A 25,980-nucleotide genomic window follows, 5' to 3' on the forward strand; every position below is an offset into this window, starting at 1 on the left:
TGAAGTGAACATGGTGACTCCTACAGAAGTGGCATTGTGAGGTGATTTCTTGCTAGGGACTCCCTCATTTCAAGTGAGCTAGTGGAAGAGCGAGAGAGGTATCACGCTCGGCTCTGAACACAACTCTCTAGTGATCCACAGAGTCATGGGATCGAGGAACAGAGTAAGGGAACTTTCCTGAGTCCTAAAGCCTAGCTCCTCTGTGGTCATGGCCTACTCAGTGAGGCCCCCATTCTGCAAAATACTTAAGCACATGCCAGACTTCAAACGTGAATAAGGATCTGGGGGTTATAGTGCATCAACTGCAGAGCTACACAGCACCTTTCATCTGAAGATTTCAGGGCATGTTACAAATGGAGAAACTGAGTCAGAGTGGAGTGAAGTCATTTGCCAGGGGTTGCTTAGGGAGCGAGTGACACAGCTGGGATTAGAACCCAGGTCTCCTGACCCAGGATCCTACACTCTGAATGACAGTGAATATAATCTAGGTGTGTTGTCCTTATGACAGTGCACAGTTCATTCTACCTGTGATAAGCAGTTTCTCTTCTTTCTTGCCATTTCACTATTGGTGACTGTTCCAGTCTCCTTCGAAAACTGATGATCACATGCCAGGCTGTCGTGCCAGTTGGTTTCTTTGAGGTCTGCTGATATCCGCTCCAACCCTTGGTCTTCCACTTGATCATCTTCTATCCATGCTCTCATTTAGGAGCCATCGTACTGACACAGCTCGTAGGTCTCCGCTGGCTGTGCCCACGCTAACGCAGCCTGGCCTTCCTCAACTCGTCTTCAGTTGACGCAACCTGCATTAGGTCCCTTACAGCCTCATTTCATTTCCTCTCATGGAGTGTCCAACCATTTGACCACCTCAACATCTTCATATCTGTGGTGGCGAGCGCACTAATTTCTCTTCCAATGGCTGGCCAGGTCTTCGTTCAGTATGTTAGGATGGATCAAATCACAGCTTGATGTACTCTCCCTTTTACCTTCATTGGCATCTTTTGGGGGTCAGCTCCTGCTATTTGCACCAAGCAGCTTTAGTACGTTGCCTGGCGTCGGTCTGGAGGGCGCCGCAATAAGCACTTTCCAAGTCTGGATTGGACCTCAGTCACTCCCTCCCCTTGCTGGCTGTGGTTTCAGTAGTTGCTGCTTTGACCTTCCAGCCCTCAGAAAGAAAACCCTTTTCAATCAAAAACCGGAGCAGCAGACAGTACAAGAGAGCCCCCTGCCTCGTTCCCCCGAGGCCCCTTTTACGTCTCTCAAGATACTGGGCAAAACTCTACAAGTAACATCGGGATGAAAGAGGAGAAGAAATGGAGGGAAAGGAACTAGTGAGATAAAAATAGGAATGAGATAACTGAGATAAGGGGACCCCTTAAACCAACTGAGAGACAAGGTGAACTGAATTCTTGGATGTACATTTTTGCCCCGAGTGGCAATTCGTAGGGAACGAACGTCTCCAGTATGTTACCTGGCTGCGTCCTTGTAATCATTAAATTCTTCCTCTAAATCTACCCCCTTCTCTCCTGTCTCTTCTGAAAGTCTGGCTTGTTTGCTGCCTCAGAACGTCCATTAACTCCAACAGAAGCAAGTGAAGATGGTTAGTCTTTTCTGTAAAAAGAAAAGGAGTACTTGTGGCACCTTAGAGACTAACAAAGAAAAGTCTTTTTTATGTGTCTGCGACTTGAGTCAATAGAGCATGCAAGTCCCTGTCTTTCAATGGTAACTTCTGAAATACTTTATTGTATTCTCGCTTTTCAAAGCCCTTCTTGGTCCTGGGAGAAGTGCATCTGTAGTGGTTAATGGAAGACTCCCGTCCATGTTTTGAAGCTAGACGAAGACACACTCAGAAAGGACACAATGACCGTACTGAGTGGTGCCTCTCACTCTTTTTTCTAGTGATGCTTTGACATGACCTAACACACAATCCTTCCAACAGGAGCCCTCGCTTCTTTCTGTGAAAAAAACATTAAGGCAACTCGTAGTGATGAGTTGTGGTAACTCAGCTAACCAAACCTTTGCTGAAGGTGATGAATGCACTGTGTTTAGATGGCAAAGCCAGTGGACTTAATCTGGATTTACACCAGTATCAACAAGAGAAGAATTGATCCCAAAGATTTTTGCAAGAGTTACAATTGCTGTCAGTTTCCTGGGTGATCCTACAACACCAAACCAGGTTCCCTTTATATTTTTTCCCTCTCTGTGATTGCAGAGGAGGGCAAATGTTCCTGTTGTAACAGCCCTCTGTTGGTGCATGCCTCCCAATTGCAGTGTAGATACACCCTTTGTTGTAACGTGTCTCTGCTGGTGACTCGGGAGCTGGAGGAGAGTCCCTTGCACAGTGCACAATGTCTGAGTGATGTGAGTGGAAGTTTGCAAAAGCTCACCATGTAAACTCTCTTCTTTCCTTGCTCTACGTATGTGCAAGATGATGGAGTGTTGGGGGAGGAGACAACCTTTGTAGCAGTGAAAGACTGATTCATTGCCATGATTTTCAGTCGGCACCCGGCATCTGTGAATGAAATATTCATGAAGGGGTTACAGCTTACATAATGGATGGGCTCCTCATGCAAAATGTAACATTTACTAGTTGGGAAGGTCCCATTACATTCGTAATCACGTTGACACATTCGTAGCACACTTGGTACTCTACTGAGCTTGGAAAAATGCCACTTACAGCACATTGAGGCTAGCGATTAAAGTCCAAATGAATCAAAGATGAGTGCCTCTAGCTATTTTAGTATCAATTTAACAAAACTAATGCCATGCAGCAGAGGATTTAAATGGCTAGTGATGGTCTATATCACCTTGTTTTAAAATCATTTCTAGCCTTTACGTTTCTATTGAAGAAGGAAAATTTACATACATGCATGCTAAGCTCCTCGGTAATACATACACTGGACCCAATTCTGCTGCTAAACCAATGTAAATCTAGAGTAATTCATTGACTTCAGTGGAGTCACTCTGGATTTACACTGCTTGGAGGTCACACACTTGGTAGCTTCTGTTGCATGCACCAGAGCTCCCTGCAACTCTCCACTTCCCCGACAAGCTAGCTGGGTGCCACCCTCCTGTCCCCTTCTATTTCAGGGACTCCTCGCAGCTCCCCGCATTTTACAATAATCTCCCCCCACGCCAGTGGCTCTGTGCGCTCTCCATTCTCCCCTCCCCCATGCCTAGGGCTATATGCAAACTCTCAGATCCTTTTTTCTCTCTTTTTTGCCAGAGTTGTCACTCAGTGTCAACATGTTAAATTCTATTGGGAGTATGAACAGGGGTATAATGCTGGAAGGTGTTAATGGGTGCCATCCATGTGTTCCCCGTTCCCCCTCCCTCTGTCCAGTTTCCCCCTCCCCAGATCAATAGAATTCTAGCTGTGGATGCCTACAACATTCCTGGACGCTTTGGAAGTAATAGGATGTGGCGTTTAAAAATTACTCCGTTACGTAGACACAGACAGACAAATGCCATTGAGTCTTGTGTAAGGCCTCACAAACTCAGCCAGTTAAGATTCCCAGCAGAATCTCTCCCAGCTAAATATAATCTCATTTTTAGGAAAACTTCAGACTGTGTGCTACCTGAAGACAATTCTCTGCCTATATATCATCTGTTGCCGTTCTCTGGTCTATTGTGAAGGGAATTTGAGAATAGGCTCTTTCTTGCTTAGTTCATCTGTTTCCCGATGCTCAATTCGCACTTGACATCAGAAGCCAAAGATCCTGTTTTCATAAATGTCACGTTTTAAATTATTTCTAGGAAGAGTGAGCCAAGGCAGAACTTTCGGACACATCAGCACAATGACTTCTCAGCTAGTTGTTTTTCAGTGCTCTCCTCCCTCCCTCCCCAAGAGGGTGCTAGATCTTGAGAGAATTATTCAGGAACGAGAGGTTTTTAGCTGGGAATAGAAAGGGCTATATCATGTGCCGGGTATTTTCTCGCTTCAAAACAAGGCAGGGATAAATCCGACGTCTTCGCCCTTTCTTTCCATTTCTCAGTAAAACAGCCTCCCAGGCTGGGTGTGAGCTATTTGCTTAGTGCATAGAGCTGTTTTATTTGCCCACGGAGTTGCTGTCTTGTCCAGCTCACAGCTTTAAAGAGCCCTTGGGATGTGAAAGATGCTGCATAGATTATTTAAAAAAAAACCGAACTCTTTCTAAATTAGTGCATGTGAAATCGCCTCTTGGCATCTTTTAATATTATGTCCTGCCGTTCCGTGCAACTATCGCCTTGCACGGCCTTCCTGTCAACACATCCTTATTTCCTGGGCTTTTGCCAACACTCTCCAGGATGAAATGTGTCCTACAAGTTCTTGGCCCAGCAATGATCTTTTTTGCTGTTTTTAGTTGAAAAGATTTAAACGTTTTAAGTTTCAGGAACTCCTACAAAGCAGCAACAACTATTGTGGCTTCGGTGCAGAACAGGCCCTTTGGGTGTTTTGTTTTATGGAGAGGCAGGGTGAATTGCTACCACATTTCCTGAGATGTGACTGGAGTGGTAAGCAGTGAAGAGAGCACAAAATAAGTTTGCTAGGGAGAGAGATATAATATAATAACCAGCTAGCGTGGCTGGGGGACTCCTGGTTTGCAGAAGTTGTCATGGGCTCTTTAATGTCCATCAGTCAGCCAGAGGTTGTGTTCCTGATGGATCCCTCCCACAATGTGCACGCCAGGCTGGGGAGTGGGGTTGGGTGCTATCAGGGAACTACAGAGGCTCTGCCTCTTTTTGTAGCAGCTTCTCCCGTTAGCAGATCCAGGCTTTAGTGCTTGTCCGTCTGTTCTAGAATCCAGTCCCTTGACTTGGTTCTGTCTGTGAGGTGCTGGCTGTTGGCAAGTACGGGGATGTCTACACTGCAGTCACGGGGTGTGATTGCAGCTCATGTGGATGTACCTGAGCTAGCTTTAATCTGGCTGGCTCATATACCAGAGCAGCAAAGCTGTGGCACATGGGCATCAGCGTAGTCTGTACAAGCTCGCCTAGAACCCTGGGTAATTCCATTGGGGGTTAGCCCGGGCTGCCACGGCTTCGCTGCTGTGGTACCCGAGCTAGCTAGAAGAGAGCTAGTGTGGACATGTCCGCTGGCATGGTTGCACCCCAGGATTGCAGGGTAGACCTACGTCACGAGAGGCTGGGGTGAGATCAGGAGAATTTTCATAGATCCTACAGGATGTCTCCTTTGAAACGAGTGGGGCATTTTACCAGCTCTCTCCCTGTGGCCCTGTGCTGTTCTCCACTGCCATTATCTGTCCACAGCCATGTGAGTGAAAAAGGCAGACCCAGCTTTGAAAGACCCCACCCACGACCCCTCTCCTCAGGCCTCTCAATCTGTTTGCACAGCATGTGAGACTCTACCGAGATTCAGTCTTTTTGCCAGTGAGAAATGAATGTCACGTCCCTCACAGCTTGGCTAATGGGCTCTGCACCACTTTTGATTTAGCCAAGATTCATTAGTCTATGAGGCTAATTAAACTCAGTTGGGACCCATGCTATGAATTCAGGTTTGCTAGCAAGTGTGGAAGGTATGGAGATGTTGACTGTGGTGTATGTCTCTCTTATACAGTGGAGTCAGTTCCCAAATTGAATTTGCTAGCTCTAGGCAATATTTTCCGCTGGCTTAATTTCCTGGCTTCACCTGGCAATGTATTATTAGGGCTCTAAATTCTATTTTTATTCCGTGTTCCAGAGCTACTTAAATTAAGAGACCACTGGATAGCTCATTTCCCATCCCTCCACCTCTCTGCTGGACTCCTTGCTCATTATGCAATGTGTCACTTAGCAGTTTGTCTCCATAGCCTAGAAGTGTTTTAGCAAGAAAGTGAAGTATGGTAGAGGATCAAGCTGGAATGTAATCTCCCCACCGCATCCCTAGTAGGGTTGATCATATGGTGTGACGTGACTTTCTGTATGTGTGAGTGAGCGTGAAGGTGTGATAAATGTGATCATGTGAATTGTGACATGCATGAAGATAGCTACCTGCAATATCCTTGTGTGGGAGAGTCAGCAGGGGTGTGGTACACGTGTGTGTGAAGGTGACTGCAGACCATGTGCATGATTGCGGAAAAAATCTGGTGCAAGGTGACATGATGGAAAAGACACTGGTGTGATCGCCTTTGGCTCCCCAAGTGACCTGGCTCTAGCATACCTGGCATCGATCAAGTCATTAAGATACCAAAACATCCTTCCCAGAGGCATGCATGTATGCACCACACCAAAAAAACTTCTGTCTGTATGTCACAACCTGTTTGTCTCATCTCTTGGAAGCTGCCTGGACTGAAATAGCATCATCTCCGAAGAGTTAAATGGAACCTGGATAGCAGAAGGGGAAACCCCATTAAAAGGGGGGGAAAATAGATTTCAGCCATATTGAAGAACCCCTTAAATCTCAAATTTCATTGCAGTGCAGTCTGATCAACTAACCCATTCAGCACCTCTTCCTCAGTTTCATTCATTAAACACAATAATTCATGTATTTTCTCTATATGATTTCTTATTTGAATGGGGACGCAAAACACTTTCGTTACTCTGCGAATGCTTCATAGAAGAGAAATGAAAGCCAGATTTCTGGAGCCCAGAGACCACAGGAATATTAATTCAGGAGAAATTTCAGGGCAGATGTATGAAAGCATATTGAGCGCTTTTGTTTTAAGATGGGATTTATTCCCTTAGCAAAGTGGGGAGGATCCGCCCCTGCATTATGAAGACATTGCGAGGATAATGAACTGATTTGCAAAGCCATACCCGGTTGTGCCAAGAATGATTTGCGTTGGCTTCAACTGTGCGAACAAACTGTAATGAGCATCTGCGGTGGAGTTTTCAGGTTTGCATCTGGGATGCCAAAGGCTGGAACAACAAAGGGATCAAAATGTGGAGAACAAATTTAGCTCCCCTGCACCCAGGCATGGTTTATAAAAGCTCCTCTTTGGGCGCTCCCTGATCCCCCTTATTGGGCTTAAATCTGTGCAGGGCAGCAGAACTGCATCCTGCCATAAAGTGAGGAAACCGTTGTACTGTTGGGTGACCTATCCATTTGGTAGAAGCTCCAGTGTGACCGGGTGAAGAGGAAGTTTTTATATATGAAAATATAAAGTGCTGCTTTGGGGTTTTCCCCTTAGCCTTTGGTGGGGAAGCTTGGGAAGTGCTTCAGGCTTCAGTGCAGGCTCAGATTGCTTTCCTGGTGCTTAAACCCAACCCTGAACAAGTACACAATCCAAGAACAAAAGGAAAATAAACCTTTCCGGATGCAGACGAGTGAGTGTTGGGGGCGTTGTGTTACAGAATAACAACGCGTAGCACTTGTGCGGTGCTTTCCCTCTGCATGGTGCTGAAAAAACAGCCTCACCGGGCTGGTAAATACCACCCCCATTTCAGAAGTGAAGAAAGGAAAAACTGAGTGGGGGAATTTGACTCGATCAGGGCTTTGCAACTTATTGAGGGCAGCACTGGGATTGCAACACTGGACTGCCTGAGGGACTGGCTCTGTGTTATAGCCTCTGGACCGTGCTGCCCTCAGATGCTGTGCACTGAATTTGACCACCCTAATGCTAATTCCACTGAGCCATCTGGTTACCTAGGGTGGTGGTGGAATCTCCTTCCTTAGAGGTTTTTAAGGCCAGGCTTGACAAAGCCCTGGCTGGGATGATTTAATGGGGGGGTTGGTCCTGCTTTGAGCAGGGAGTTGGACTAGAACCTCCCGAGGTCCCGGCCGACCCTGAGGTTCTATGATTCTGTCTGTTCAACTGATGTAAGCTCCACTTCTGTCCCAGTCTTGCCTGTGGTGAGGGAACTGCTGCTGAATAGGGGTCAGGCTGAGCATGTGCTGTCAGAAAAAAATTCCTGGTGACTTGGTGGTTCTGGAAACTGGCTTTAAAAATCTTAACATTTTCCTGATTATGGGGCGCTGTCCTGCAGTTTGCGCTGTCCATCTCTTTCGCCTCTGATTTTGATTCTGACACATTTCAATTTGGCTTTTCTGTGGGCTAAAATGAGACTGTTTGCATCAAGGCCTCTTTTGAATGTGGTATATGGCACAGGATGATGGAATATGCCTTTTCACTAAAAATCAATGTTTTATTTCCCCCACTAGGAAGCTTTTCCAGATACAGATATTGATCGTGCTGATAAGAGCCACGTTTGCACTGTAATTGCTCTTTAAATCATTGGCCCTGGTGATGTGGATACAGCTCACTCTTCCAGGAGAGCTTAGAAGGTTGATTATTCAGTGTTTGTTCAATGGCTTACAGCACAGAAGTAATCCTAAAGCCGGGGGATTTAGTTCTACAAAATGGCAAAAGAAAACAAAATCCAAACTTATTTGTCAAGTCTGACTTGTTAGGTCAGCTGACGGGATAAAATCTGGGTCTAAATATACTCCCTTTTAGTTCTTTCTAATCTTTTCTGCCCCCACTGTCAATCTTGGTAAACTTAGTGCTAGGTGGACCAGTCTGGAAAATGTAATATCTAGTTCTTATCTAGTGTTTTTCACCTGTAGATCTCGAAGGGCTTTATAAAGAATGTCAGTATCCTGATCCCCATTTTACAGATGGGAAAACTGAGGCATGGCGCAGTGACGTGACTTGCCTAAAGTCACCCAGCGGATCCATGACAAAGCTGGGAATAGAGCACAGGTCTCCTGATTCGAGGCTGCACTGCCTCACTGAGAAGTCCTCTGTGGCCACATGACTCCATCAAGTGCTGCAACAGTGCAGTCTCTCTGTAGCTCCCTGCCCAGGAGCTGTGAGTTCTGGTCTGTAGGTACCATTGCTAAATGCGAGTCCACGTGTTGTGCCCATGCACTCCTTGCCCTCTCTGAGACATTCATTTGTACTGTTGTAGGGCAGTCCCATTCGGGAGTTAAGGTCCTGCTGTGGTAGGCGTTACATGTGCATGTAACAAAGAGATGGCCCCATAGACCTTATAATCTAAGTAACTAGTGCAGTTGATGGTTGATTTTATATGCATAGAGACCATTTCACACAGGCTACCAAATAACCACCAGAGGGGAAACACTTTTGGCCTCTTCTGCTGGAACAGAATGGATTATAAAGCCAACCTGGTAAGAGAAAAATCAGTGCAAAGGAACATGGGGAGGAACAGTAGTTTGAGCCTCAAATTCAATATTTGGGGTGTGCTTTCTTAAAAAAAGAAATCTTAAAAAACAACAACCCTATTTTCTATTTTAATAGATTTTAAAAAAAGTCAGTGCTAACCATTTTTCGTAAAGTTTTAAACCCTCCCCTGCAACATCTCTGTGTGCAGTCTGAGTAACCGTGAGCTTTGCATTAGTGCATGGGGACCTGGAAGTGAAACTGACCAGTCTAATTAATTTCACAATGCAAACTTCATGGGTGGTGGAATATATGGTTCTAATCCCCTAAAGGATGTCTAGACTTGAATTTTCAGTTGTTAATTTGCATAGTTGTAAATTCTGGTGTAGACAGGGTGAATATATGTCCCTAGCTGTGTTTAACCCTCAACTGAAGTCCAGGAACAAACATCTAGTATAGTTCTACGCTAGGATTTGTAGTCATGTTGTGTTTTAACAAGTATTAAACAACATGATTACAACTTAAAAATTCAAGTGTAAATGCACCCTAATTTATTGTTAATTGCACAGGTAAGGAAAGTTCACGCTGTATTTTTAATCTGTCATTCCCTTTAATGTAATTTTTCGTTAAATATTGTTACATGGTATATGCAAGGGCAATATAAATACATTAGAAGGGTGTTTAATAATTTAGTATTTTGCAGAGTTCAAAATATCATGCCACTAGAAAAGAGTCAATGAAGTACTATCCAAACAGAATGGATCCAGATTCATAGCCTCTGACTTTATTTTAAACTCGTTTCAAATGCTCTGGATCCAAGTTAACTTAGCTCTAGGCACAAAGAGACAGCTGAGTCTGCCTTGCAATCCAGTGTTTTTTGTGAGCATCTTCGGTTCCACTTTGATACCAATACAGGCTGCCCCTTAAATGGTCATTGTCCTGTGGGTTTGTGAAGGCCTCCTGCCTGGCTGCTTTGAAACACGCAGAATGGCACTGGCAGCAAAGGCTGAGGAGAAACATTGCCGAGGGGCGCCTGCCTTGTGCTGGCCCTCCCACACCACTGGATAGCGCTGAGCTGTTTCAGCATCCTGCAGGTTGCTGATAGAGGCCATGCCCATCTGGCTGATGACAAGACAAAGATTGCAGCAGGTATGTGGAGGATTGCGCAGTGTCCTCATTTTTCTGTTGTACAAATATTGGGATGAATTTTAGTCTTCCGCATGCAGAGACTGATGGAATAACGCTGTCTAAAGCCAAGAGCAGACAAATCTAAGGCATAGCTTTCTAGCACATCTCCAGCGTAGGATAGACATGTGAGTGATGGCTGCGCCTCAGAGGATTGAGGTGTTGCATAAATGTACGAAACAACCAGATACTTCTCAAATGTATTATCCAGACCCCCTGGATCTGGAGGTAATTTCGGTCTTGGACCTCTGCTGAGCAGAAGAAGCTCATTAAGCTGACCAGGGTGGTGCAGTTGTGAGTGGGACAGGACTACACCAGAAACGAGGTGGAAGCCAGCAGACTCATGCCACTTACTAGTTTACAGTACACTTTGGTGGTGCCTAGAGGCCAGCCTTGTCTGGCTCCATTGTTTTGGGCACTGTATAAACATAGCGGAAATGAATCCCTGACTAAAGTGCTTACGATCTGCGTCCTAAGTCAGATGTGAACCATGGTTTTAGAAGTCTGCCCTTCCCTCTTTTATGGCTTAATTAAAACGTAAGCGTCTGGGATCCTATTTACAACCTGTATTGAAATACTCCATGGTGATGGGCTGGTGAGCTTATCGGGGGGCGGGGGTGTTTGCTGAGTAATCATTGGACATGATGTCCCTTGCACATGGGAGGATGGGTTGAGGAAAGAGGCACCAGCCTGTAAGAACCCACAGGGTTGCCAGAGAGATGGAGTGGAGGGTATGCACCCAAGAACACCTCAGTTTTGGACATGGAGATATACCCATGCAGGAACATTGTCTAGTGTTTAAAAACACGAAATGGGGATGATACGGGTTCTGTTCTTGACCCTACATTGCTGTATGACCGTGTGCAATTTGCTTCAACTTTGTGCCTCAGTTTCTCCATCTGCACATCAGGCTTCGTTATACCTACCTTCCAAGAGGGCGGTAGAGGGATTTATGAAGTGCTTTGAGATCCTTGGATAGAGTATGCTAGAGACTATAAAATTGTTATAATTTCCAGATCCAGGAGGTTTGGATAATATTTTGGAGAAGTATCGGGTGTTCTGTATATTTATGCCGTCTCAAAATCTTCTGAAGTGCAGCCATTACTAATGTGCATATCTTGAATTACATCAGGGAGGCTTCAAAAACAAACAAGATGTAGAAACTTTTTTTTTAAAGAATATTTTTCATATGCACATTCCTGGCAACTCCTTGAAAGAGGCCACTGGACTCAGAGGGTACCATGGTACATAAATTCACATAGTACTTACCAGTATATATAGCAAGGTTTCCACTCTTAAGTTTTGCTAACTTTTTGCTTGAAGTGGTATCTAAGCTTCAAAAAGCTGCGGTACAGCTCTGGGGTATGCTTGTGCATGTCTGGGGTTGTGGTGGCAGAGGGGAAAAGCACTCCTACCTGTTAACCATGCGACCTGCTTTCAAGTGCAAGATTTGATGAAGAATGGTTCTAGTCAGCATCACGATGAAGGCTGGCTGCCTTGACAGAGAATGAGATCACAGTAAAGGGACCTTTAGGACCTTTTCCAGTTGGAGCATTTAACAGTTCTAAGTCCCAGACTTCATTTCAGCAGATGGTTTTCTGTTGGGGGCGGGGAGAACTATTGAGTGGAAAACCCTAAAAAGTCCCCTTCCCTCTTGCTGCAAACTCCTCCCAGCGGGCAAGTATGTAAAACTGCTGTTTCAGGGCATTCAATCCTCATTTTTAACAGGAAAAGTTCAAAGGAACAAAGTGGGGAGGAATTTGTCCCTGTTAGTCATTTCAACACTTATCTGGAGTAGCTCTTCTCCTGCAGACCTGCAGTCATCAAAGTTACCTTGTTTTGCAGGAATGTTTCATGTTTTTAAAATACAGACACAGTAAATTAGGAAGGCTATCTCTTCTCCCCCACCCACCCACTTTAAACACTGTCAGTATTGACACTGGAGCAGGGTTATTAAAGCCCATCTAAAAAGAGTTCTGGGGGCTTTTTTTTTTTTCTTTTTTACAGTATAGTTGTAAAACAGGAGCAAGTACCAGATAAGTTTCATACCCGTAAATCAGGTAAGTCAGGTTCCTCATCCTGCGGTTTTCCTGACTTCTTTTATGCTGGTAGGCAGGGCACCTGTAGCCTCTTCTAGCTGAATGTTGACTTCCAAACTTGTCCCAAACACATTTACTAAGAAAATAGAGGATGTTTCTGGCTCTCAACATTTATCTGGCTTAAATTCCCTCCTCAGATCTCAAATCTGTGCTCCATAAATTTCCCAAACTGCAGTCTTCTTAAAATGAGTCTTATGTAGCCCACTCTGCTTAGTTAATAAGGCAATGAGCTACTAATTGGAACTCAGCTCTCCTGCTGACTTGCTGCGTAGCTGCTGTGTTTTAAGTTCTCCATGCGTAAAGTGGGGATAATTTCTGGCTGATAAGGATTTTGTTTAAAGTATTTTCAGAGCTATGTAAGTGCAAAGCGTTCGTCAGAGTACTGAACGCTGTCGGAGTTACTACTGTGAAAAAATCTTCCCTTCCCCGCTCCCCAAAGCAGGCCAGGTCCCCCCAGTTTTGATGCAGTAGAGGGTTGGTCTCATGGAACCCACCCGTGTTGGTTAGTTTCTAATAAGCTACAATAGGTCGTGTTAACCCTTCTACAAGGAATTCCCTCTTATCGTATTGCTTGGGTGTCTTGAGCAACTTATAGACGAGCTTGTGGCGAGAATGTGCCAGTTTATCCCGTGTTGCTTCTTGTGGCAAGAAGCCTTTCTGAAGTAGAAATCAGCTCAAAGCAAGCGAGCTCTGTGCACTCTGAGCGGCTCAGTCTTTCCCATGTGATTATTTTAACAACCTGGTCTTTGCGGATAAATCTGCACTTTCAAGCTGGCTTGGCTTCAGCAGCCGCTCCCTGTTCTATAATACACACAAGCTTCGGTACCTTGTCATAAGTCATCCACTGGCGCGCGGCCATTTTGAGGTACCAGGGTGTGGACGACAGTGATGATCTCTCAGACAAATTGAAACCAGTTGCCTCAGTGTCAGTAATATTTGAACGCCCTTAGCTTGTGCTGGTCTGAAGGTGAGTTGGGTGGGTCAAACCCCTGACGTTTCATTGGCTGTGTCTTGCCACCTTGGACACATGGCTGCCTGTACCTACGTGGTGCAGCATGCCAGACTCAGGCTTCAACCTCTTCAGTTGTGGCTTGCATCAGTGTGTTGCCCAACCCGGGAGAGCTTGGCGACACAGTTGCCAACTTTCGTGTGGTAAATAAGCACCCCGACTTTCACAATAAGCCAGAAATCAAGCTAATTCCATTTCAAAACAAGGCCAAAACATGCCAGTACCTAATAACCCCAACACTGTGTGACTAGATTTCCCCCCGGCCTGCAGTCTGGGACTGTGGTGGGCCCGCTGTGCACCCCTGACTCCCCCCGCTCTCTGCTTGCCAGGAGCCAAGCAAAAAAAAAAAAAAAAGCCACAAGCCAAACAAGCTACTAACAAAAAACTAGCCAGCTAACAAGCAACTCACAAGCCAATTAAGCCCCAAACAAGCCCAATTTCTGCATTTTTTTTTTTTTTTTTTTTTCCCCGTGACTTTGGCATGTCAAGTTGGACATGATCGTGACCCTGCCTCGCCCGGTCCTCGACTCCCTCCTGTGGTGACTCAACCCTCAGGAGATATGTTCAGGGCTTCCCTTCACCACTCCGTAGCCATCTCTGTCGCTAGTGACGCACGCATCAGACTTGGGCTGTGGAGCACATCTGGGAGACGGCAGAACTCAAGGCCTCTGGTCTCAGGCGCACCTGGGTCTCCACATCAATATCAGAGAGCGGAGAGCAGTGCGCCTGGCATGCCAGACCTTCCGAGCACGCTTAATGGGACAATGTGCATCAGTCATGATGGACAATACAATGGCAATGTTCTATATCAGCAAATGGGGGTGTACTCCTCTCCCCATGCCAGGAAACCCTCATTCTGTGAGACTTCAGTGTGGCACATTCAATACATCTACAAGCGTCTTATCTCCCCAGGGTACAGAATGAGCTGGCGGACCACCTCCGCAGGTCGTTTCACAGCCAGGAGCGGTCCCTTTGCCCAGACGTCGCGATTTCCATCGTCCAGAGGTGAGGCTTTCCCCAGATAGACCTCTTTGCCATGCGACTCAACAGGAAGTGCCAGCAGTGCTGCTTCTTCCAGAATCCCAGGCTGGGCTCCAGCATGGACGTGTTCATGGGGAGGTTGTCTCCTATATGCCTTTCCGCCCATACCGCTCGTTCACAAAGTGCTCCTCAAGATCCGAAGGGAACAAGCTCAGCCTGGCCCCATCAGCACTGGTAAGCATCTCTCCTAGACATGTCCATGGAAGCCCCGGTCACCCTGCCGTTCTTCCTGGACCTTCTGACACAAGAGCACGGTCATCTTCAACATCTGAACCTTAAGTTGCTTCATCTCATGGTGTGGAAGCTTTGTGGTTGAACCCAATGGAGCTTTCCTGTTCAGACCAGGTTAGACACATCCTCCTTGGCAGCAGAAAACCCTCTGTGAGAGCCACATACCTTGCCAAGGGGAAGAGATTTTCAATCTGGTTGGCGCAGCGCCATTCGTCCTGGATGCTGGTCCCAGTGCCGCTTGTTCTGTGCTACCTCCTCCATCTGTAGCAGGAGGGGCTTTCATTGTCTCAATAAGGATGCACTTAGCTGCTATCTCGGCCTTCCACCCGGGCACGGAGGGCCGCTCTGTCTTTGCTAACCCTATGATCAACCGGTTCTTAAAAGGGCTTGACAGACTATACCCTAATGTCCGTCAGCCTATCCCTGCCTGGGACCTCAACCTGGTCCTCTCTAGGGTCATGGGACCCCCCCCCACTTTGAACTCTTATCGATATGCTCCCTGCTCTACCTCTCTTACAAGGTGGCGTTCCTGGGAGCAATAACCTTGGCCAGGAGGGTGTCTGAGCTCAGGGCCCTAATATCAGACTCTCCCTACACAGTGTTCTGTAAGGACAAGGTGCAGCTCAGGCCCCATCCCGTTTTCCTCCCAAAGGTTGTGTCACAGTTTCACATCAACCAGGACGTCTTTCTCCTGGTATTCTACCCTAAGCAACATTCCAGCGGCAGGGAGCAGAGACTCCACTCTCTGGATATCTGCAGGGTGCTGACCTTTTACATCGAGTGAATGATTCCATTCAGAAAATTGGTCCAGTTATTCATGTCAGTTGCAGACAGAATGAAAGGTCAGCCTGTGTCATCCCAAAGTATCTCATCATGGATTGTGTCCTGTATTCGAGAGTGCTACAACCTGGCAGGGGTTCTTGCACCTCCAATCACTGCGCACTCCACCAGGGCGCAGACATCATCAACAGCTTTCCTGGTATAGGTCCCCGCTCAGGAAATCTGCAGAGTGGCGACGCGGTCCTCCATCCACACTTTCACCATGCACTATGCGATTACCCAGCAGGCCCGAGACGATGCAGCCTTCAGACGAGCAGAACTCCAATCAGTGGAAGACTCTGACCCCACCACCTAAACTTGGGCTTGTGAGTCTCTTGATTGGAATCGACGTGAACAAGCACTCGAAGAGAAAAAAAAACTGTTACGAGAAGAGCAACAGTTACAAGAAGGTGAGTAACGATTTTTTATATTTCCTTCAGGAACTCCTGGTGTGAATTACTTATTTCATCTGGGTTTGCATGCAAAATGGCTGCTGCATTATGTGAATCGCCCAACCCGGGATAGCTTGGAGACACAGTTGCCAACTTTCGTGTGGTAAATAAGCACCCCGACTTTCACAATAAGCCAAAAATCAAGCTAATTCCATTTCAGTAAGTAGAGGTTTTAATTTGCACACACTATATGGTACATAGAAACAGGCGTTGTCAGACTAGATCAGACCCAAGATTCATCTAGCCCAGTATCCTCTCTCTGATAGTGGCCAGCATCAGATTCTTCAGAGGGGAGAATAAGCTCCCTGCAGTAGTAGATGTGGGATAATCTCATCCTGGTCTCCAACAGTTAAAGATTGGCGTCAGCCCTGAAGCATGAGGTTTAATATCCCTTCTGCAAAATTTATCATTAATCCTGATGACTCTGGATATGCTTGTTTAGAAATGTCCAATCTTTTTTTAATCTTAAATTCTTGGCCTCGTTGACTTCCTGTAGCAGTGAGTTCCACAGTCTAATTATAAATTGTGCAAAAAAAAAAAAAAGTTCTTTGATGGTTTTGAATTTCCAACCTTTTAATTTCACTGAATGTCACCTGGTTCCTGTGTTTCGATCATGTATGTCTTTCTGTCGTCATGTCTCTGTATTGTATTTCCTTGTCTAATTTCTTCCCCCAACTGCCCCCTACACACACACAATGTGCGTGCACACCAATTTGGGGATCTTTCATGGTAGTAAACAAGCGGCAGTGATCAGACCTCTACACTTCCTTCCTTTGTAAATCTGAAGACTTCTGCACCTTAAACCCTTTTCTAGGTCCAACCTGCTTAGCATTTCTGTCCCTTCAGGATGTCCATATGGAATGATGCCTTAGATAATAGCAAGGCAGCAGAAAATGTGTGAGTGGGTGCATGTAATATGTTACTGAGAAAGGAGGTGGTTTTTAAAACGACTAGCAACTTGGAGATTTCTCATTCCGATCTGTTGGAAGCCTAATTTAAGTCAATCATTTTTTAGGACTACATTAACTGAGTTAAAACTCAGGCATATTCATTATCATCTGTGTCTCTTTACATGACACTACAGTGTAGTTACTCTGGGCTCTGATTCCCCTCCCTCCCAAGTTGAGAGTCTAAATGCTGATACACTCCGAGGCATGTGTTACTATGCGATAACCCCGACCTTTAGAGCATTTTAAGGAATGAAGCAAAGCTGAGAGTCTCTCTCCAAAGCCCTGAGAAGTGTCTATAATAACAGACATGGTGGACTGTCTTAAAGTCATTAGGAGATTACACAGCATTGCAAATTCAGTGCTATTAAAAGGGTGGCTTTTTCCTTTAAGACTATGGATAGTTGACTTGTCCCTCTGCTAATACAAGAATATGTTCCCTGCTGCAATATAATTCTGTGAATCCTACACGTACAAAGCAGGAATTTTCAGGACTCAGAAGTTATCAGATGAACTTTAAAGTAATTAATTAGTAAAATACTCTGGATTGTATGAGCTGTACGTGGCCAATATTCTTTTCCTAGCATGTTGCCTTGAATGGGAACTGCAGGGGCTTGGATACGTTGTTTAAAAGGTCGGTCCACTTTCCTTATAGCTTTTCCAAGTGCCTCTGTCTCAAAATGGTTTTTGCTTCATCCTACGGCAATGCCCCTCCTCAAATCACAGCAGGTGCCTTTCTGCCTCTTTGAGCAACATTTTACGAGAGGTACTGTTTCTGCTTTCTCCAGTGGCCCCAACAGCTGCTGTAGCAGGGACCCACCCCTCTGCACGCTGGCAAATAAAGCACTGTACTTGGGAGCACAGCGCTTAGCGTTGTCCTGCAGACAAGATAGCAAAGCTGTAGTGAACCCAAATCTAGCTCTGCAGGACCGTCATTGACTTGTTCCAAGTATATCCAGCTCTGTAGCTAAGTAGATTCGGTCAGAACCAGAGCTCTTTCCAGCTCCAAAGGGCCCGTCAAATGCAACTGATACAAACAGAGAGACTTCATGTGCCCCCATAAGCCTGTGACCATGGCTTGTGTTGGAAGAAACGTCCAATCTCTTGCTTTGTGTCTTTAAATGAAGATCCCCTCCTCCTTGTCCTATTTGTTTTGATCCTGCCTTGACAGAACCGTATTTCCATGACAACAAGGATCTCGGTGTCACAATTAAAGGCACAGGATGATGCTGTCAAGTAGAGAGAGAAAGCCGGTTGTGCGCTCCACTCCCCTCCCACTCCCCCCTCCACCCCCAATTTCTTGGGCACTGGACTCTGGCACAAGTGTGTGGACTATCCGAGTCCCGGATTGAGCTCAGGTAGGTAGGATGTTGTGTGGTAATTTAATGGATGTTCCAGGCACATGTTGAGTGGAGAAGAGACCTCTGATTATTTGGCCTTCTTTACAGCTTCTGATGCTGTTGACCTTCGTGCTATATTGTAGTATGGCCTTGACTTCTCAATGGGCAGTAGAAGGAATCTGGCAGGCTGCAATTTTGGGAATGAAAAATTGAATAAAAATCCTGACATTTGTGTGTAATTACTTTTGGAGTCTTTCTGTCTAAACCCAGGGCTGATCTTTCAAGTTAAGAGAATTACCATCTGTTCTGCATAGCAGCAAGGCATCTGAAATGCATGACTGGGTAAAAACTCCATTTGCGTAGGAGAGGGAGTCATTGTCTGTCTGCCTAGAGTTACAGCCCTACTCATATTTGGGGTTATTGCTCGTGCACACGGAGTTGTATCACTCCTGGTGTGGTATTCCTATTAAACTTTAATTACCTCCTACGCCTTGTTCATTTATATAAATGTATTGCTGCTGTAATTCTGAAGTAACGTCATTGACTATGCTGGAGTCATTCTGTATGTGCCCCATTGTAACTGAGAGCAGAATTTGGCCACTGATTTCTACGTTTCCTCCTATTGAATTGGTGCTTTATTCAACATCTACTTTGCAAGAAGAACGGTTCCTTTTTCGATTGGAATTAATCATTTCTATGGGTTTAAAATGTTAATAATTTAGGAGCCTAATACCGAGCTATTCTTTGGGTCACCGTCGGGGGGTGGGAAGGGGAAAACTTGCAAAGCTCTGTAAAAATAGCCCTTCACAGTGTTACAAATCCTGAAGGGAAATGAAGAAGTGGCGTTCTTGTGCTCCATGGTGGAATTGTTTTGCAGCTGTCTGGTAAGAAGGAGAGCTAATGCCATTGTGCAGCTGAATCATCTCCGCCCCCCACCATGGAGAGATAGAAATGTACATTGCGTTTGGGGTGGGGGCACCAGAACATGTGCCATTGTAAACACCATGATTGATTTCTGGGACGTTTCCGTTGCCCTCACACTACCCACACCTCTACTCAGCTAGACTTTCAGAATCCATCCTAACAGGCCTGTTACGTGCATGAGTAACATGGCCGATTCTATCGAACTGATCGCTTGAGAAGGTTACCCTGCCTGTCTGTGGGGATGAGCTGATTACTGTGCACGGATGCACACGGATGCCTTCTCTCTCTTAAGCTTCCATCCACCATACTTTCCCATTGTTGCTTTCACTGACTCGGGTCCACCTATGCTGGCAATAATGGTCTGGTCCAAAGGCCACTGTAGCCAGTGTAGAGACCCTACATTGACTTCAATGGGCTTTGGGTTTGGTCCCATGTGAAACTGCCACCACGATAATAAAATGTTTCTAGTCCTTGGCCTTGCAGAGAGGGGAGCAGGGGTACTCAGGCTTTAAACAGCCAAAGAGCCACTTCAATATCTAAGATCCTCATCTGAGAAGTGGAATAGCAGCTGATAAATTACCCTCCGTTACAGCAGCTTTGTTATGCTTAATATGCACATATATTTAAATTGCTGTTTGCATAACCGAAGAATTTGTACAAGGTAGCTTGACGGGATAAGCAAACTATCCCCAGTTTCCTCATCTGTAAACTGGGGATAGTTCTTATTTACCTACAGTAAAGTAAAGATTTACCTTGAAGTCTTTAAACCATGATTTGAGGACTTCAATAGCTCAGACATAGGTGAGAGGTTTATTGCAGGAGTGGGTGCGTGAGATTCGGTGGCCTGTATTGTGCAGGAGGTCAGACTAGATGATCATAATGGTCCCTTCTGACCTTAATATCTATGAGTCTGAGTCTATGGTAGCTCTCAAGGTTTTATGAGGAAGATGTCAACAAAAGCACTCTGAAGCTGAAAAAGCTCTTTATAATACAGCTGCCTGATGTATTAAGTTTAAAAGGCCGCATGCATTTCTAAAAAGTAGAGAACACTACAGTACCAAGTTATTCCATCATTGTAGTCAGAGTAGTACTTCTATTGTAATCTCGATTTTAAGAGAGATTGCTAAGTCTTCACAATTCATCCATTTCCTCCCCCACCACCCCGGTCAAGAACTACATCATTATCTCTTGATGGGAGACCATTGAGCCATAGTTCACCACAGTGCAGAACAAATCTCAGCAGTTAGGAGTAAGGCAGAAATGCAGATAGCACATCTCATACCCATAATGACTATAAACATTTGCTTCAAACTCAGCTCATTTATAAGTGCCTGAAACCTCCCTGTAGATTGCTCTGTCAAAGAAGGAGGGACCAAGATGTGTTGGTAGTTTTTTTGCTGTACTATTCCTTAAATAGCTCCTAGAAAGGACAAATATCTGCAAACATAAACATGAAAGCAGGTTATGGTGACATGACATTTTCTTCAAGCTGTGGTTAATTTAAAGTAAAAGGCACGAGGAAGAGGTTGCAATTCCATAATTAAGGTTGGGTCCATTTTGCACTTAGTGAGTATTCTATGTCTTCATTTTGTATGAAAAATGGCACGTACTCCCCAAACTTAAAGCACTTGCTCTTGGAGTACAAAATGAATTTTCTGCAAATTTACAAGTAAATCTGTCCATTAATTAGTTGGAGCTAAAATTAATTAAAAACTGGATTTTTATGAAATGTAACATTTAGCATCTATCTTTTCTTTGCCCTGATTTGTCTTCATGGAATAATGCAAACACTCCAACCTTTCCAAATAGTTAAAATTAATTGAAATTGTGTGCATAGGCTATACTTGAAGAAATTAGGTTGTAATTAAGCTAATTAAGCTGACTAGTCTGATTGCTGATTCCACTGAGTGCATCCGATGAAGTGAGCTGTAGCTTACGGAAGCTTATGCTCAAATAAATATGTTAGTCTCTAAGGTGCCACAAGTACTCCTTTTCTTATTGCTATATATGTGTGTATGGAAACTTCGAGTGGCTGTCATCTGTGTGTGTGTGTGTGTGTGTGTGTGTGTGTGTTTTATATATATATATATATATATATATATATATATATATATATATATATATATATATATATATATATATATATAATATAAAAGTCTTGACACTACTCCATGATAGAGCTGTTTCCACTCAGGTCTCTGCCTTCTCATATTAGGAAATGTTACGTTTATTTTTCCCAGCTATGCTTTTTCCAGTTTTTAGCTGCAGCTTTTAATAAACACCAGGCAAGAAGTGTTGGCGTCCCACGTCATACGCTATTTGCTTTGGACACTGCAATGGCTTGCTCCTGTGATGCAAACATACTACACCTTGTGCCTTCTTCAGTGTAGCTTCCCTGTGGTGCATAATTGATTTCTGAAGCAACAGCACTTGGGCTGGTTCCCTTTTTTACAAACATAAACATGCATCCGCTAATGCTCTTGTATTTTCCCATCATTCCACCACTTTCTCTTCCCCAGCTCTGCATGTCTGTTTCTTTTTCACGTGCTTTGCACTGTAACCTACATGCCATAAAACCAGGGGGAGTGAAAACTCAGCATTTAAAAATAAAAAAGGCAAGAGCAATACTGGGAGGATGATAGAATGCTGGAAAGTTATCCTTCCACTTAGCTTCCCAAGCCATGTATCTGCGTGGATTCATTGATAGTGGGCTACAGTGACAATCCCTTGTTAATGGGTAGCTTCTGAAGAAGAATAAAAAGTGCTTTCTATAATTTGGTCCTAGGTAAGAGGCCAAAATGATGATGATTTAAAGGCCAACATGCTCTGGTTCTGGTGTTACCAGAGAGAGCTGGGGGTCCCTTCTTATTCTCAAGTTCCCCTCTCCTCACTCCCACAGCAGGGCTTCTCGTGACCCTTGGAAGGCATGCTGGGGTGTTACTCCTGGCTGGGAGGCAGTACCCATCACGGCTCCCCACAGGTGGATTAATGCTAAAATGAAGGAACACCTGTTTGTTTTGAGGCATTCAGCACAGGACCATAGATGGGTGTCTGTATTTTAATTGTTAATGTTGAGAAATCACCTTTAAAGAGCCCCCATCAGGGGGATGGCACCTGTTGTTCCTGAATTGTCCTTTCCCTGCTACCTGTAAAATATGATTACATGTGAGAACTGCCTAAAGTATTAAGGTTGCGAATTACAGGAGTCACGTGTAAATCAGGTGCAGTACCACAATATCAAGATGGCACAATTAGTGTGGAACAGGGACACTCTTGAGTAACTGGGTCATTTACTGTTCTCCGAAGGCCTGATTCTGGTATCTTTGCTCATCTTACTCAAGTGGTCCTGTTGAAACTGATGAGGCTACTTGGGGCATTGGGTGCTCCTGGGCGAAGAGAGAGGATGAAAACATAACCCAGACTGAAAGTCTCTCTCCAGTCTTCCTGACAGGGTCCATTTCCCATCTCCCATGTTCCAGACCCACCGCTGGGCTGCGTTTCTTTGGGACTGTTTAAAGGTAACAGGAAGTTTCCAAGTGTTTGAGATCTTATGTCGTTACGACACCCAGCATCTTGGTATCAGAGTTCCTATTGACCCTCACCACACCCCATGATGTAGGCCTGTGCTATCCTCCTCATTGTTCAGATGGGGAATTGAGGCCTAGAGAGGTTGTGTCTTGCCCGAAGTCAGATGGGAAGTCTCTGGCAAAGCAAGGAATTGAAGCCAGGTCTCTGAGTCCCAGGCTAACACTCTAATCACTAGGCCATCCTTCCTCCTCGTAGCACATTGCTGAGCTGTCTGTTCATTTCAGTCCAGTGATCCATTAAGAAATGGTGGCATTGTGTGGTCTGGAAAGCATTTTGAGGGAGAAGGGAGGTGATTTGCTGTGTATGCTGGATACCACTGTGGTATCACATTCCAGAATGCAGCTGTCTCTGGGAAATACAGGAGAGTGCAGGCACAGGGTATTGTTCTACCAGCAGCGATCTGACAATTTGATTACCCTGATGTGGTAGGCAAAGAAATAATAAGCTTGATCCTTCCAGGGGAGTCTGGATTGATGAGGCTGGTCTTAGAGCTGCATTGCTGAGAACAAAGGAGCATTTTATTTATTTTCTCAGAAAACAAGCATTTATTCATTTAGATTTTTGTTTTTACGATGATGGAACAGGCTCTTTTCTGAGTTGCGTCTCACTTCCACTCCACCCCCTCGCTTGTAGGCCAGTCCGGCAATAGTGGATCCAGAAGCAGCCAGGCCTTTGTCTGCAGCCTCACTGATGGGTGCCATCATGCGCGCAGTATGTGGTGACGGGGATGTGGGAAATGAACTCTGAGGACAAACTGGCTCGAAAAAAACCCCACACGAAATACATTTGCTCCAAGGGCTGTGCAAAGGCCCCGCTGGAAAGCAACATCCTTCAAGTCTTAGGTGTGATCTGCAGGTTTAAAAAATGGTTCCTTGCACCCAAATGTAATACGCTGGCTAAGAATCATATCCCCTCTCTAGCAGCTGGCCTACGCAGAGGGTAATGAACTAGTACTGCTGCCACTTCAGCGGAGTTACTCTTTTAGCTCAAGTGGCCTGTGCTGATGGTCCCTGGTTGGTGAAACAAGATAAGTTGTTAAACAAGCTGCTGTCTCCCCTCCACCCAATTCTGGGCGTGGGCCTAAAGGTGGAGGATGCTCAGATTGAAGGCATGCTTCTAGCACAAGCGTCGTGTGGTGTTTGCAAAGCAGAGCCAAAGTCCAGTGGTAAGGAGTCTGCAGAGCTTTGGTGCAGACTAAAATTTAGAAATGAAAACGCCCAGGAAACTGGAAGATTGGCTTTCTGGACAGGATTGGGTGAGAAAGAGTGTGAATTGCCACTGTGGATAATAGGGTTAATGTAGGGCCAAAACCTGGGGTGCCCTCAATGGGCCCATAAACCCCTAAAGCACCTGAAAAGCTGCATGGTAGCTGCAGATGGCTTATTTAATTTCTCAGTGCTACAGAGCACCCCGAACGTGATGGGGGAGGGGGAAGAACTATGGGCTGGCCAAGGCTATGTTTGGTGTATCCGGGTGTGATGCAGATTCATTGCATCAAAACCCCAGATTGGGGGGAGCAGCAGGACGCATTGTCTGCTCCCCTCCTCCACCATATTCTGTAGTAATGCCTATGCCCTAGCTGCCCAGACACTGGCTGTCTGGGATGGAGGATTCACTCTCCCAACTCCCTGGTGTGCTCAGGTGCAGAGAGGCACTTCTAGGGTCTGCCACTGAAGTCGATATGAGTTTTTTCATTGGCTTCCCTGGACTTTATGAGAGGCCTTTACGTTTTGCTTATTGCCCAGGATTTGACCTGCAGATGCTGGAGACCTATTGGATTACTCAGCCCCATCACTTGGCTAGTGCAGTGTTGTTCTGTATATCACCCTTCCCCCCCATCCCATAAATAAAGGCATAACCCAAAACCAGTGGCTAAAGGACAGAATGTGGGGGTTCCGTTTCAGAAAGTTCCTTCAGCGCTGCTAAAGAATCTGTCCTTTCCAGCGATGGTAGCTCTAGAGGCAAGGACTGTCAACAATCAAAGTAAAGTGAAGGGCAAGGTCTGTAAACAGACCCTGGTGAAAGCGGCTGTGCAAACACCATTCGTTACAGAAAGGAAGCTGCAGTGGACCATGCTAGTTCCAGAGTCTGCAAAGCACAGCTGCTTCCCTTTGGAATGGTTGGGTTAGGTCCCTGTCTCTGCTGTCCAAATTTGTGCCTCGCTCTGCATCTGATGCTCCGGATCGTTCGTAAATTGGCCCTGCTGTCATCCATCATGTGAGGTGGGATTGTCTCACGTTCTTTTCTTTTCTTAACCATCCGCTCATGCCGCTGATTTATTTGTATCTGAATCTTCCCACGCTGCCGGACTTCGCTTCTGGCACGAACAAGGCTCCATCGTCCCTGTCTGCCTTGCGTTGTGCTTTGCACGTCCTCTGTATTCTTTAATCACTAACATTTTTCCCTCTCGGAGTACTGCTCGGTGGAGGACTTCTTTCGGTCAGCTCCTTTTGCATGTTCCTCAGCTGCCCAATAGCCTGCAAGATGCTCGAACATAAGCACGGCCACACTGGGTCAGACCAAAGGCCCATCCAGCCCAGAATCCTGTCCTCTGACAGTGGCCAATGGCAGATGCCCCAGAGGGAATGATGAGAACAGGTTATCATCAAGTGATCCATCCCCTGTCACCCAATCCCAGCTTCTGGCAAACAGAGGCCAGGGACACCATCCCTGCTCAGCCTGGCTAATAGCAGGGTCATTAACACATGTCTCAGACATTTCTGTCTTCTGTTCAGATAACTTTTGGGATAAGACATTGTTGAACTCTGAGAAATCTCTGCATTTGTTAGAAAGTCATTCTATTTACGACCTAATATTTTTCTATGACATTTACTTCCAAAGGGATTTTGGTGGATTTCCAGATTTCACATTCATAAGTTTGAGAGAAATAACATTTGTGTTGGAAGTTGGCAATTTCATCTTCGTTGTAGATTTTTTTTTTTTTTTTTTTTTATGACCAGATCTTGTTTTAAGCTGATAAAACAGTCGCCACTTTCCAATTGCTGACATTATTCCCCTCTGGACATGCTCATTGGCTTGAGCTTTGCTGCCGAGGTATGTAAATATAGACATAATGCCTGTCCGTTAAACTTAACTCAGCTTGTCCCACAGCAATTTTCTGTTGGTTGAAGTGATGCCCAGTGGTATGGGCACAGCTGATTGGTCTAATCCTGAACCCAGTGAAGGAGCTGCTTGGTACTGTCCTTCTCTAGAGTGGATGGAGAGACACTGTCCTCTGGGAGTGTCCTCCTTTCTGGGTGGACTCCCAACCCTGTACTAATTCCTCTAGCTCACATTGCTGCTTTGT

At 45.4% G+C, this 25,980-nt stretch overlaps 1 protein-coding gene and 1 long non-coding RNA gene across 11 annotated transcripts in view; one reads left to right on the plus strand and one right to left on the minus strand.

Moving 5' to 3' along the window:
• The window catches only part of SLC39A11 (solute carrier family 39 member 11), a 430,131-nt gene that overhangs the window by 100,040 nt on the left and 304,111 nt on the right, over window positions 1-25,980 (plus strand). The gene's annotated exons all lie outside the window — the stretch shown is intronic.
• Window positions 14,696-18,981, minus strand: LOC122456737. The gene is made up of 4 exons (XR_006275769.1): window positions 18,970-18,981; window positions 18,609-18,610; window positions 17,731-17,742; window positions 14,696-14,818 (listed from the first exon to the last, which is right to left on the minus strand). It is a non-coding gene; the product is annotated as an uncharacterized LOC122456737 (long non-coding RNA).

The sequence above is a fragment of the Dermochelys coriacea genome, chromosome 14, assembly GCF_009764565.3.
Source record: "Dermochelys coriacea isolate rDerCor1 chromosome 14, rDerCor1.pri.v4, whole genome shotgun sequence".
In the NCBI taxonomy this organism is placed as follows: Eukaryota; Metazoa; Chordata; order Testudines; family Dermochelyidae; genus Dermochelys; species Dermochelys coriacea.